This window comes from Macaca thibetana, chromosome 11 (genome assembly GCF_024542745.1).
Source record: "Macaca thibetana thibetana isolate TM-01 chromosome 11, ASM2454274v1, whole genome shotgun sequence".
Classification (NCBI taxonomy): domain Eukaryota; kingdom Metazoa; phylum Chordata; class Mammalia; order Primates; family Cercopithecidae; genus Macaca; species Macaca thibetana.
In genome coordinates this window covers 10,162,031-10,176,071 of record NC_065588.1, presented here as the reverse complement: position 1 = coordinate 10,176,071, position 14,041 = coordinate 10,162,031, and the positions used below count along the sequence as shown (strand labels likewise).

At 38.4% G+C, this 14,041-nt stretch overlaps 1 long non-coding RNA gene across 1 annotated transcript in view; it reads left to right on the top strand.

Moving 5' to 3' along the window:
* The window catches only part of LOC126930102 (uncharacterized), a 36,506-nt gene that overhangs the window by 11,125 nt on the left and 11,340 nt on the right, over positions 1-14,041 (top strand). Inside the window, exons 2-6 of the long non-coding RNA XR_007717450.1 lie at positions 4,044-4,132; positions 4,895-5,010; positions 7,788-7,946; positions 8,850-9,025; positions 11,044-11,158. This is a non-coding gene — a long non-coding RNA (uncharacterized LOC126930102). The remainder of the gene's footprint in view (positions 1-4,043; positions 4,133-4,894; positions 5,011-7,787; positions 7,947-8,849; positions 9,026-11,043; positions 11,159-14,041) is intronic.

Genomic DNA, 14,041 nt, shown 5'->3' with positions numbered 1-14,041 from the left:
GTGACTGACATGCAGTTAAAGCAGGTTCTTGAGTAACATCCTTCTGTGTAAGGTTGTTTTGTTACAACGATGTTGAGAAAAAAAAAAAATTCCTTCCCAGCTGGGGCCACTGTGTGGAGCTTGCATGGTCTCCCCACGTCTGCATGGGTTTTTCCTGGGCCCTCCTGTTTCCTCCCATGTCCCAAAATGTGCACATTAGGTGAGTGGGCGTGTCTGCACGGTCCCAGTGTGAGTGAGGGTGCGTGTGTGTGAGTATGCCCTGCGATGGGATGGTGGCCCCTTCACAGTCAGTGCCCACCTTGGTCCTGAGCTGCCGGGATGGTCTCTGGCCACCTGAGACATGGAGCTGAAATAAGTATGTGGGAGAATGAATGAATGAATGAATGAATACAAATGATTGTAAAATAAGAATCTGTAAAATAGTCAATATACAAATGCAGGTAAATAAGCAATGCAGTTGGAAAGGGCTCAGTGAGTCCGCCCTATTCCTGATTGTGTATTGTTGAACTGCATGTTTTAGGAGGTGCTTGTGTCAATTTTTATTTTGCAAACACCTATTCCTTGATTTTACCTACTACTGTGACCAACACCCACTGATTTACTAAAAATTGGGTATATAATTATCTTGTTTTCATTCATCTTTTCTAAATGTACGTATTATATATAGTTCACATTTGTTTTAATGTTTACTCTTAGAAGTGTTTTGAGTCTTTATTTACAAGGTAGGTGATGTTTTTGTGACCAGAAATATGCTGGTTGGTTTGGTTCTACCTTGTTTCTACGCAGCTTCCAAGAATCTATTGATGATGTTAAGTGAGGATTTCCTGTGTTACCCAATACATATTTGTTGAATGAATGAATGAATGCATGTATGTATGATGGGCATTATCATCCTGATTTTGAACATGGGAAGAGAAGTTTAAGAAATTTGGGGGACTTTTTAAATCATGGTATTTCTTGTAAAAAGTAGCACCTAGTAGCATCTACCCAGTGTGTAAATTCTTTCTACTACATTTTGATGTCTTTCATATACTCCATCATCTATGTTTATAGCTGAAGAATGAGTAAAAGACACTAAGATAGCAATGACAAGGAGTACATGCAGTAAGAATTGAAATTAGTGGAATGTGTAACATTGTAGATAAGACTGATTAACATACAGGGATGGTCTGTGGATGTGTAAAAGAGAAGGACCATAAGATGTTGACTACTGTGGGTGTTATGACTGCAGACAGGAAAAAAAGGAAGTATTTTGCAATTGGTGATAGCTTTTCACAGACTTCTTACCACCTTTAAGCTAAAGCCTTAAGTGCTTCTATCAGTGATATTTGGTCCTCTCTCTTCATTACAATTGTTGGTTCGCCTTTGACTTACCAGGCTTTCACACAAATACTAAATTCTGTAAGATTTCCTGTCATAGAAAAGTATAATTAATATTTTCTCCTTCATTTACAGAAAGCTTAAACATGTGGATTTCAAAGTGGAATGAGCTTTATTAAAAGTTAATAAACCAAACAACTAATAACTCTCAGACCAAAATTATGGCAGATCATTTGTGACAAACAGTAGTGAAAATGAAGGGAAAAATGTGTCAGACTGCAGTCATATCACAAAGTTTATCAAGCATTTGCATACAAAACATATGTAAGTGAAAAAATAAGAATGATAATCAATTGGATTAATTAAGATTTGCATTGCTATTTGAAGGAAAGGTAAATATTGCCTAAGAAGAGAAAGAAGAAGGCAATGTTTATCAGTCAGGGCAAACATCTGAATAAAAGTCTGGAAGTTTGAAAGTATACTTCTTGTAAAAAGCAGTACCAGGCACTGGGCATGGTGGCTCACTCCTGTAATCCCAAATATTTCTGGCGGCCATGGTGGGAGGACTGCTTGAGCCTGGGAGTTTGAGGTCAGCTTGTGCAACATGGTGAAACCCGTGGTTTATAAAATTAGCTGGGTGTGGTGGCGCATGCCTGTAGCTCCACTGCGTAGGAGGCTGAGGTGGGAGGATCACCTGAGCCCAAGAGGCGGAGATTACAATGAGCTGAGATCATGAATCTTGCCACTGCAGTCCAGTCTGGGTGACAGAGCCAGACCCTGTCTCAAAAACAAAACACTAACAATAAGAAAAATGTACTATCATCTAATCTACCCAGTGTGATTATGGGAAATAGTGTGACTGATTGAAAGAAAGTGAACTGATCAAGTATATTTGAATTGAGGATTCATAGTATGTTAAGTATATCTGCCATTGCACTTTCCTTTAAAATTACTATAAAATTTCATGACAGGGGCAATTAATCATTTATCTGAACGTATGTGATACAGAAGGGGGGCAGAGAAGTGCTGGGTAGAGAAAGGTGGGTCCTTGGCGAGGGCTCCACCCCCGGGCCTTTGCCCATAGTCCTAGGTGAGGACAGGCACTCCTGCCTTCATGCCCAAAGGTTGCATTTCCCAAGACCACCCTGGCCCACATGTCCCCATCCTGTGCCTATAAAAATCCCAAGATCCTAGCAGGCAGACACACAAGTGGTTAGACATTGAGAGTAGTCATCAGTGGAACAAGACACAAGTGGCTGGACGTCAAGAGCACATGGGCAGGCCACCAACTGGTGAAACAAGGAAGAATTCGGCCAGGACAATCTGAGGAGAGCCCGTGCCACTGAGTGGCCAGACTCCAGGGGAAAACCATCTCCCTTTTGGCTCCACCATCTGCTGAGAGCGACTTCCTCTCAATAAAACCTTGCATTCATTCTCCAAGCCCACGTGTGATCTGATTCTTCCGGTACACCAAGGCAAGAACCCTTGGATACAGAAAGCCTCTGTCCTTGCTATAAGGTAGGGGTCTAATTGAGCTGACTAACACAAGCCACCTATGGATGGGTAAACTAAAAGAGCACCCTGTAACACATGCCCACTGGGGCTTCAGATGCAAACATTCACTCCTAGACACTGCTGTGGGGCCAGAGCCCCACAGCCTGCCCTTCCCCTAGAGGTTTGAGTAGCGGTGCACTGAAGAAGCGAGCCATACCTCCATTGCACGCTCTGCAAAGGGGATAAGGGAACTTTTCCCATTTCATATGTTTATTGATCACTATTGAAGTCTCAGGCATGTTTCTATCTTCTGGGGACTAATCATTAATGAATCATACAGCAATGAGCTTATATTATAGTAAAGAGTGGGGAGCACAGATAGTAAAGAAACTTAGAAAGCAAAGATCAAGGTAATTTTATATCATGAAAAGTGCTACAAATGAAGAAAAGTGATATAATCGAGTTCTTCTGGACAGGCTCGAGGCAGATCCTGGTTGTGTTCATGAGGATTGGTTTGTTTAAGCTTCACTGTCAGTGCTTGGGCAATTTCCCAGGTTTCTTCCATTTTTAAGATAATCCAGAATAATCCAAACTTACTTCTACGATGACAGCTGCCATTTATTGCTCTTTCTATATGCTTTTATCAGTTATATTTGTGGTAGGCACTGAACTTATGGCAAATTTACTATTAAGAAAAATAAAGCACAGAGGTTCAGTAACTTGCCAAAGGCCACAGGACAAGTAAATGTTGATCCAGGATTTGAATGAATCAGCCTGTCTTCATAGTACTTCATTTTAATTGAGACATTTTATTATCCAGGTCAGGTATACTCACCTAATTGGGTCTATATTAATACATTTCAAAATAAATTCCTTCCTGTATTCATCCTCTGTCTCCTCCTTGTGGCCATTTATTTTTCTTCTGTTTTTAGTTTATTTTTGTTTCCCTTATGTCTTTGATAACTATGACTTTCATCTTCATTTTTCCCTATTTCTATCTTTGTAAATACTTCTGAATTCATTGTCATTCTGGCCATTCTCGGGTACTATCCAATTAGGCCCCGCTTTAAAAGTGTCCTCTGAAATAGGCATGAGATGTGAGAATGGAAAGACTGTTAAAGAACAGAGAGAGAATGAATCCTCCTATCATGCTAACTCAGTATTTCTTTTAAGGTATCTCAATCAACAATACTTCCATAATTAATAACTGTGTTTCCATATTTTCCAAGGTGAACAATATTTTCTGACAGGTTTAATTCATGTGAGAGCAGCAGGAAAAGTCAAAGATGATTCCAAGTTTTTGGCGGAAGAACAGTAGGTATGGAATATTCATTTATCGAGATGGAGAAACTTGTTGGGAGGAGTTGCCCATTTTTTGATGTGTTAAGTTAAAAAATTCTATAGTAGATCAAAGTCAATATGCCAAGAATCCAGTCAGATATGTGGTTCTGGAGATCAAGCAATGGTATGGAAATACAATTTTGGGCATTATCAATGTATGGCTGTTAAGTCATGAGGTTACAAGAAATTAACTCCCATTATGGCCATTCAATGGGTACTATCCAATTTAGTTCATCCCAGGATGAATTAAAAAAAAAAAAAAAGAGGACAAAGAACTGAATTCTGGGACACAACAACATTTTAAATTAATTTAAAGAGGAATCCAAATCTGAGGGAGGATTGGGATGTGAGTGAAGCAAAACGAAAACGAAGAGAACGGTGTCCTAAGGAACAACATATTTTAGTGAAGAATATATGTGATGAAAAGGAAATAATCAGTTGTTGTTGTTTTTTTAATGCTTATCTGGTGAATAAGATGAATTCTGAGAACCAGCCATTAGATGTGTTCAGATGGAGGTTAATGGTGACTTTGACCGGAGTGTTTTCATAGAAATAGTGAAGGAAAAAGCCTAATTAGCATAAAAGAAAAGTAGGATGAAACAGTAAGCACAGAGAGATTTTTGAACGTTTTTGCTGTTAAGAAAATTAGAGAAATGTTAAGAAGAAATATAAGAAAATTAGAATCATGTGTATGGGGCCTTGGTAAACAAAAGATGGCTTTTGCTTGTTTTTAACATAGAGATATTGCACCACACTGGGAGGTGAAGGTGAGTGAACAAGTGGAGATGAAAAGAAATTGATAGTGTCCAGAGCGAACAAAAGAAAGAAAATTACAAGCTTGAAATCCCTAAGGAGGTAGGTGGATTGATTTCAATATACAGATGGAGATTGATCATAGATAATGTTACGGCATCTTTGGGGTGTTGATTTTCTGGTTGGAAACCTTTGTGGCCGCGGCGTCTTTGTCCAAGTTCTTGTCCTGTGTCTATGGTTGCTAGATTGTATGTTAATATTATACTTAGCTCTGTAAGAAACTGCCACACTGCCTTCCAAAGTGGCTATGCCTTTTTACCTCTCACCAGCGGTGAATGAATGCTCCTGTTGCTCCACATCCTTGCCAGCATTGGATGTTGTGAGTATTTTGGATTTTAGTCATTCAAATAGTATGCAGTGGTTTCTCCTTGTTGTTTTAATTTGCAGTTCCCTCCTAAGGTATGTCATCGAGCATCTGCAACACTGAACACTTCCCCTTCTACTTTGAACGTTATTTGTAGCATTTATTTGTCTCCTGTAACCCTGCCAATCCTTCCCAGCCCTCAGAGCCTTCACTGACAGCATCGGGCAGCTCACTCGTTCCTGATCCCATAGTAATTTGTGCATAACTTTTCTTGAGATTTATCACATCCTGTTATATGCTGTTTCTTCTATTGACATTGGTTGCTATGCCCATTTCTCAGCCTACTGGCTTCAAGCAATCCACCCACCTTGGCCTTCCAAAGTGCTGGGATTACAGGTGTAACTAATTGCACCTGTCCTTGCTACTCCCCTTTCTAAATAAAATTTCAATCTGAGTAAAAACTAAAGCCAATTCCTTCCCAAAACAGTGGGGATGGGGAGAGGGGGCACTGACACAAGATAGAAGACAATCAGTAGCACCAGACAGTGAGTCAGCAGAGTCAGTAAAGCCTCAGGCCATGAGTTAGAAGACACTTCACAGATTAAAGGAAATCAACAGAGGAGTAAGAAATAACCAGGGAGGGCCTCCTGAAGATTATTGTCTGACTCCCTTTCCCTCTATCTCTAAAGAGAAAGAGAAGAGGACATTTTAAACTGAGGGATCAGTAGGAGCAAGAGTAAGGAAGCTGCCTGATTTACAGAGGCTCTCTACCGCCTCCAGCATCAGGCCTTTGAAATACACTGATGCCTTTCCACCAGCAGCTCCAGCCTTCATCTCCACTTGAATCTTCCCTCACCCACCTCTGCAGATGATACATACCCCCACATATCATTCATTATTTCCTAAATATATCAGCTCACACCTTCATATTATTTTACGTTTGTTCAGAATCTTTCCTAACCTGGAATGCCCTTTCCCCTTTCTCCTTTAATCACGCCTTTCTTATAAAGTAGGCTCAGATTACCTTCTCTGTCAGCATTATCTGTAATGCCATGCCTTCCACCCTACTGCCAGTGGTTCTTACCTCTTCTGCAGAGAGTATCATCAGTTTGAGTCATTTAGATGGTGGCTAACTTGGGAATCTTTACCATTATGTGGATCAAATAACCAGATTTTGATAAGAAAAATAAAAATGCTATTGTCACATAAATTGCTGGGTTTAATCATTTGTGGGCCCTTGAGTGTGTTTCCTTCAAGGCAAAGTAAGCTGATGTGCTTCACAGCAGCTTGCGGGTTATTTGAGAAGAATCAAAACATGTTGCCAGTCTAGCAGAAAAGCATTTCAACTTCACCACAGATTGCCACAGCCTCCGGACAAGCGGGAGTCCCGCCCCTTCCACACTGCGGGGGTGGGAGCTGCTGCCCTCCGGGGCACTGGACCACTCCATCTCTGCAGCCTGCACCTTCGGGGCCGGGGAACTTGACAGTTTCTTATAGAGCTAAGTATAGTATTAACATACAATCTAGGAACCGTAGAAAGTGGAAAACATATACACACAAAAACTGGCACACACATTTTCTTTATTCATAATTGCCAAACATTAGAAGCAATTATGATGTCTTTCAAAAGACGAGTGGATAAACAAACTGCGGTACATTCATACAATGGAATATGGTTCGAGGATAAAATGACATGTTGTCAAGCTATGAAAAACATGGAGGAATCTTCAATGCATATTACTAAGTGAAAGAAGCCAGTAGGAAAAACTATCATATTATCCTAGCTATATGACATTCCAGAAAAGTCAAGACAAAGAAAACAAAGAGATCAGTTGTTATCAATGATTCAGGGGAAGAGGAAGACTGATAGGAAGGGGGAAGATTGATAGGAAGGGGGAAGACTGATAGGAAGGGGGAAGATTGATGAGTAGGTAGAACACAGGGGATTTTTGTCTGCAAAAATGTCTGCAAAAATGTACACCCATGTACATAATCAGGGCTCTGAATTTCTTAAACTTTTCAAATTTTGGGGCAGGGCCTATTGAATGGGTTGGGGGAGACCTTCCTCATTGATACCTACTAATGTATATACAAATTTGAGACAGATATTTTGAGGGAGAAAGTGGAATTCAGGTACAACTTACCTAGTACCCCAGAAAGGTGTCAAGTGGAAGTAGAAAAAAAAAGAGGTGTGTGAGGTAAAAAATTAAATTCTAAATGAGAACATGGAGGTTCTTGTGGAAACTTTTTTCTTGTGTGTGTATATATATATGTGTGTGTGTGTATATATATGTATATATGTATATATACACACACACACATACACACACACACTATATTTTCTTTATCCACTTGTTCATCAATGAAATGAACATTTAGGTTATTTTCATATTTTGACTTTTGTGAACATGGGAGGAAATGAGATATTTGCAAAACTAACTCAAACATTGCATTAAATGGTCCATATTTAATATAAAGAAATCAAGATAATTAATACATACCTCTGACTTTTCAGATAATGGATGTAAGCCTTATCCTGAAAGGTGGTAATGGAGCAAAAGACCAGTAATATAAAATAATTCAGGAATCCATAACATGGCAAGATAGCAAGGATACAAATTTTTAGAGGGTCTCTAAAATTTCTACCCTACTCAATATACAGAATAAGGAACTGGTAAGTATGCAGGTCTCTGTCTTTTGTTAAAATTTACAGAGGTGAGGTGAGGAGGTGAGGATAAGTTAAAAACAATTATTGAGTACCTAATAATAAAATACTATGCTCTCAGGCGAGTCTATAAATTATCACATTTAATTCTTCCTTTGTGTGCAAACAACAGCCCTACAAGTCTGGTAATATCATTCTTAATTTTTAGATATGAAACCTAGGCTTTAGAGGATAAAAAAACTTAATTTAGACCACACAGCCTGGTTTTGCATATTGAATAGGATAACAAATAAAAAGAGACAGAGGAAATACTTACTTCCTCATTTAAATACTTATTTTTGTCTTTCATCATTGAATTCCAAATCTAACATATCATCTTGGAAAAGAGATTCTAGGGAAATGATAGTATACAAGAAGAAGAAAATAAAATACAAAACAAAAAAAGAGAATAATTTTAAAAAGACATTGCATCTTGAATTTATAATTGTTCTAAGGTGGATACATTGATATTGTATAAAGTTAAGGTTTACACAACAACTCACCTGCCTTCTGACAATTCTGACAATCAAATGCAATACTTTGGAAAGTTTTAGAAGAGCACGTTTCATGAGGGAATCAAACTTTCAGTCTAGGTAAATGAAAAGTATGCTGGGAAGAAGTTTTAAAAAGTAAACACTTGTTGGGATTTTCATTTATATTGGATTTAATAGAGTTTGGAGGCAGAGGAAAAGGCAGGATAAGAAATCAACTTTCTAACTTGTGCGTTTTTTTCCAATGTCCATCCTCAGCACAGAAACCATGGTGGTGTCATGGAATGTTGTCAATTTCTGATACATTTCATCATGGTCAAGGCAGCTCCAGGAGGCAGCATCATGGACGATTTGACTTATGTTCTGCTTTTGTCTTCTACAGAACTTTGTGTCTCACTGTTACCTCCTTCCTGGCTGGGTTTTTCACATGGCACATCCAACTATGAGTGTGGAAAGATAGCATAATCCTCTGACTGTGTCAAATTCTTAGGAAAGTGTGACTCTTATAAGATGGCACAAGCGCTTCCCTGATGTGTTTCAAGTTCTTAGAAAAATGTGGTGAGCTATTCCTTTTTCTTTTGGCAGGTTTTTGTCTTGGTGTTTACCAAGTGATCTGAGATAGAGAGGTGTGGGGGAGAGGAGAGAGCGCAGGAGAGAGAAAGAGAGACACAGAGAGAGAGAGACAGCGAGATGGGGAAAAAGAGAAAGGGAGAGAGAGGAGAGAGGGAGAGAGGGACAGAAAGAAACGGAAAGAGGGAAGGAAGGAAGAAAAGGAAGGAAGGAAGGAAGGAAGGAAGGAAGGAAGGAAGGCAGGAAGGCAGGCAGTTTTACTGCGTGGTCTGTGCCCTTAACCACAGTGATTTACCTCCATGAAATGAATTTCCTATTTAACCCTCTGATTACATAGAGGTTACCTCATACAGATAATCTATAATGAAAGTGATTGGAATACGGTAAGCTTATTTTTTGCCAGGATTATAATACCTGGTATGATACTAGTTTACGTCTCTTACAAACTACCTAAGACTAAATTTGTAAGTTCTGGTCTATTATTAAGCGAGATCTATGCAATTTCAAATACTGGGAAAATGTGTGTACTGAAATATGCATTACTAGAAAATTAAAAATTACTCATTTTAAAAAATGAGTTGGAATTCCTGTTAGAATTCTTATAACCAGGATGCCCTTACATCCCTTAGGAGACATTGTTTGGTAATTTTCATTCCTTTTATGATTAAAAATGTATTTTTTTTGGTCTACTGTATTAGTCTGTCCTCATGCTGCTAATAAAGACATACCCAAGACTGGGTAATTTATAAAGAAAAGAGGTTTAATTGACTCACAGTTCCATATGGCTGGGGAGGCCTCACAATCATGGTGGAAGGCAAAGGAGAAGCAAAGTCATGTCTTGCATGGTGGCAGGGAAACTCCCCTTTATAAAACCCTCAGATCTCATGAGACTTACTCACTATCATGAGAACAGCACAGAAAAAAACTCGCCCCCATGATTCTATTACCTCTCACTGGTTCCCTCCCATGACATGTGAAGATTATGGGAGCTATAATTCAAGATGAGGCACTTTTCTTGCCTTATGTATTGCTATTTCCCTTCATAGCCTCTGTTGCTGGTCTGATGTTGGCTGATTTGAAACCACTAGGAATGCCATCCCTACTTGCTTGCCTTATTCATAAGTATGTCTTCTTTAAAAAACACTTTATTGGATATAATGGATATTTAAAAGCTGTACATATGTAATATATGCAACTTAATGTTTGTAGATAAGTATACACATGTAAATAAACCATCACAACAATGTGTACCATAAACATAGGCATTATCTTGAAAAGTCCTCTCACCCTCTTTATTTATTGTTATTATTTTTGTATGATAAAAACACAACATAAGATTTACCCTCTTAGAAAATTCTAAACGTATAATATAGTATTGTTGTCCATAGGCACTATGCTGTACAGTAGATCTCTAGGACTTATTCATCTTGTGTAACTGAACTTTCTACCCTTTGGCTAATACCTCCTCATTTCCCTCTCCTCTAATCCCTGGCAACCACCATTCTACCATCTGCTTCTATGAGCTTGGTTATTTGAACTTCCTCATACAAATGGTATCATGTAGTGTTTGTCCTTCTGTATCTGGCTTGTTTCACTTAGCATAACATCCTCCATATTTATTCATGTTGCTGCAGTGGCAGGGCTTCTTTCTTTTAAAGGCTAAATAATATTCCATAGCATAGAGATGTGTTTTATTATATTTATATTGTTATATACCCTGAAAAAGAGAGAGAGAAAGAGAGAGAGAGGAAGGAAAGAATGAAAGAAGAAAGGAGGAAGGGAGGGAGAGAGGGAGGCAGGGAAAGAAAAGGAAGGAAGGAAGGAAGGAAGGAAGGAAGGAAGGAAGGAAGGAAGGAAGGAAGGAAAGGAAGTCAGACAGACAGGTGTACAACTTGTAGTTACTTGTTCAGTAAAACTAATATACCTGTGGAATAAAAAATTACATTTACTTGAGGACCACATTGTTAATTTTGGCCACCTGTTTATAATCTGCCTCTTGTTTTCAGTCCTCAGCTTCACAGTGGATTCTCATTCCAAAAGTGTATCATCTCCCCTTCTTGCCCAATTTGACTCCATCATACCTACCCTGAGGAAAACTAATGTGTCTAAATCCTTCTGCATGTAAGTACAAATATATACAAGTATGATTATATATGTTTGTATGCAGCCTCGAATGTGCCATCAACACTATTGTCCCTGCCTCAACCATGTGTATTCATCACCAATGGAGCTAGTTCACTTGTTTTCTTAATATATAATGGAGGGTTGGCTATTTTGCTGGAATAAGGGCCATTGGGCCTACCTCAGTACAAGGATTTTCAACCTTAGCTTCACATTGGAATCATATAGGAAACTTTAATTTTTTTAAATAATCCAGCTACACTTCTCATCAATGAAATCAGCATCTTAAGAGGTGGGACAATCTTAGACATCAGTATTTCCTCAAAGCTCCCCAGTATAATTTCAGTGTGCAGCAAAATTGAAAACTATTTTCAAAGAACTAGATAGATCAAACTTCATATCACTTGTCCATCCTAACCATGCCAATTAATACCTTCAGTAAGGGCTGTTGGCTAAGATTATGACAGTGAAATAGCTGAGAATTGTCACTACATCTGTCCCAATTCTGACCTGTCCTGAGCTAATGTGGTCTGCACAAACCAAACTAATTTTTCTAACATTGCAGAAAGAGCCATCCAATTTGAAGATGGTTCCAGCACCTTTGTCTCTGGGCCTGTTTGCTCAGGGAGGTAGTATTGATGTTATTTATCCAAACATTGCCACTCAGGCTGAGTTAATAAAAATCACCTGTGTAGTTTGAGAAACTTACAGATTCTCCATTTCTGTCTTCCAACCATTCTGATTTTATAGATCTGATGTGTGACACAAATATGCCTTTAAGGTACTATCTGTGTAAATTTGATGTGAAGCCAGGTTTGGAACCCACATTAAATTCTCACATTGCTATAAAGAAATACTCAAGACTGGGTAATTTATAAAGAAAAAAGTTTAATTGGCTCATAGTTCTTCAGGTGGTACAGGAAGCATGATGCTGGAAACTGCTGGGCTTCTAGGGAGGCCTCAGGAAACTTACAGTCATGATGGAAGATGAAGGAGGAGTGGGTACTTCACATGGCTGGAGCAGTAGCAGGATAGATGGTGTGGTGTGGGGGTTGGGGGGATGCTACACACTTTTAAACAACCAGATCTTGTGAGAACTCACTATCATGAGAACAGCACCAAGAAGATGGTGCTAAGCCATTCATGAGAAATCTACCCCCATGACCCAGTCACCTCCCACCAGGCACCACCACCAACATTGGGGATTACATCTCGACATGAGATTTGGTAAGGACACAGATCCAAACCATATCAATGATCTTTCCCCTAAAAATATACCATTTGCACATACCTGTATATATAAATAAAATATCTCAGGGATTTTGACTGGAGAGGGTGTTGGGGGCAGTAGGAAAGGAAGAGAGAAGAAAAAGAAAGAGATGAAAATTTCTGGAAACAAGCCCTGTCTCATAGGCTAAGTTACCAGAATCAAAAGATGAAGCATTCTGACACAAATGGCTAATGTATCTTGAGAACTCTGGATTTGTGCATCTACTGTAGAGGCCGTCAGGGATAACATGATGATAGCACGGCAGCAAGGAGGAGGCTCTTAGTAATAAGAGCTGATCAAGATCCAGGGCACTGTGAGGTCACAAACAGAACTTTTAATGAGTATAAAAGAGTTTACATGAAATAAGAATTAAAACATACAATATACCAGAAAAAAACCTATAACTTCTTAATAGGAACAAAATAACCAATTAAGGTATTCTAACTGTTAAAAGTAGATCTTCTTATTAGAAATAGAGGAATGAAAGAAGTTATTTTTCTCCTGGGAATAAAATGAAACCCAAATGTGTGGGAGTCAGAGGCAGAGATTTTGAACTTTAATAAATAATTTTATCTTTGTGAGAATGCCAGGGGCAAACTGCTAAAGAGAAATGAAAGAATCAAGTTTCTTCTTTAATCCATGTGTATGTAACTTATGTTTGAATCCTGTATAAGAGCTGAGACTCTATTTACTTGAACTATGATAATTGTCTGTATTTCAAAAGTTGTGCTTAAATATATTGTTTGTAATTCTTACTAAATTTTCACATTGACATTTTTCCTTTATTCTATAGTTTCTGTTGGTGCATATATAAAACACTGATTAGTTCATAATTTTAAATATTTAGAGAATAAGAAGCTACTAGATGGTATGTATGAAGTTGTAGTTTCAAAGGACTGTCAAAGTACTGAAATGCATCTAACTTTGAACTTGGATTATATCAATTTTCCAGTAAATTCTAAATTTCTGACCTAGCAAAATCAGTATCAAAGGCTAATTTCACCATTATTTTCTGCCTACATATAGCTATGGAATGATGTGAGGATAAATGGAAAACTATATCCTTTACCAGTATTCTGAAATCAGCAATTTTGTTCCAGGAAAAATCTTAAACCCTAGATTTACAATATTTAGCATCTAGTGTGCAGGAACACTGACAAACTGTGATTCAGGAAAGGCCTAAATAATTAAAGATAATGGTTTTTATATTTTGATGTCTTCAAACAGTTTATTAAGACTTTTCTGAGGGAAACAAAATATCAATTGTAAGAGAATATATTTTTATAATAACTCCCAGATTACAAAATCAGTAACATCAATATTACTAATTTAGATAAATGATAAACATATAACTATTGGCCAGGGGCAGTGACTCACACCTGTAATCCCAGCATTTTGGGAGGCTGAGGTTGGCAGATAGCTTGAGCTTAGGTGTTTGAGACCAGCCTGGGCAACATGGTGAAACCTCGTCTCTACAAAAAAATACAAAAATTAGCTGAGCATGGTGTTGCATGCCTGTAATCCCAGTTATTCTGGAGGCTGAGGTGGGAGAATTGATTGAGCCCAGGAGATCAAGGCTTCAGTGAGCCAATCACATCACAATACTCCAGCCT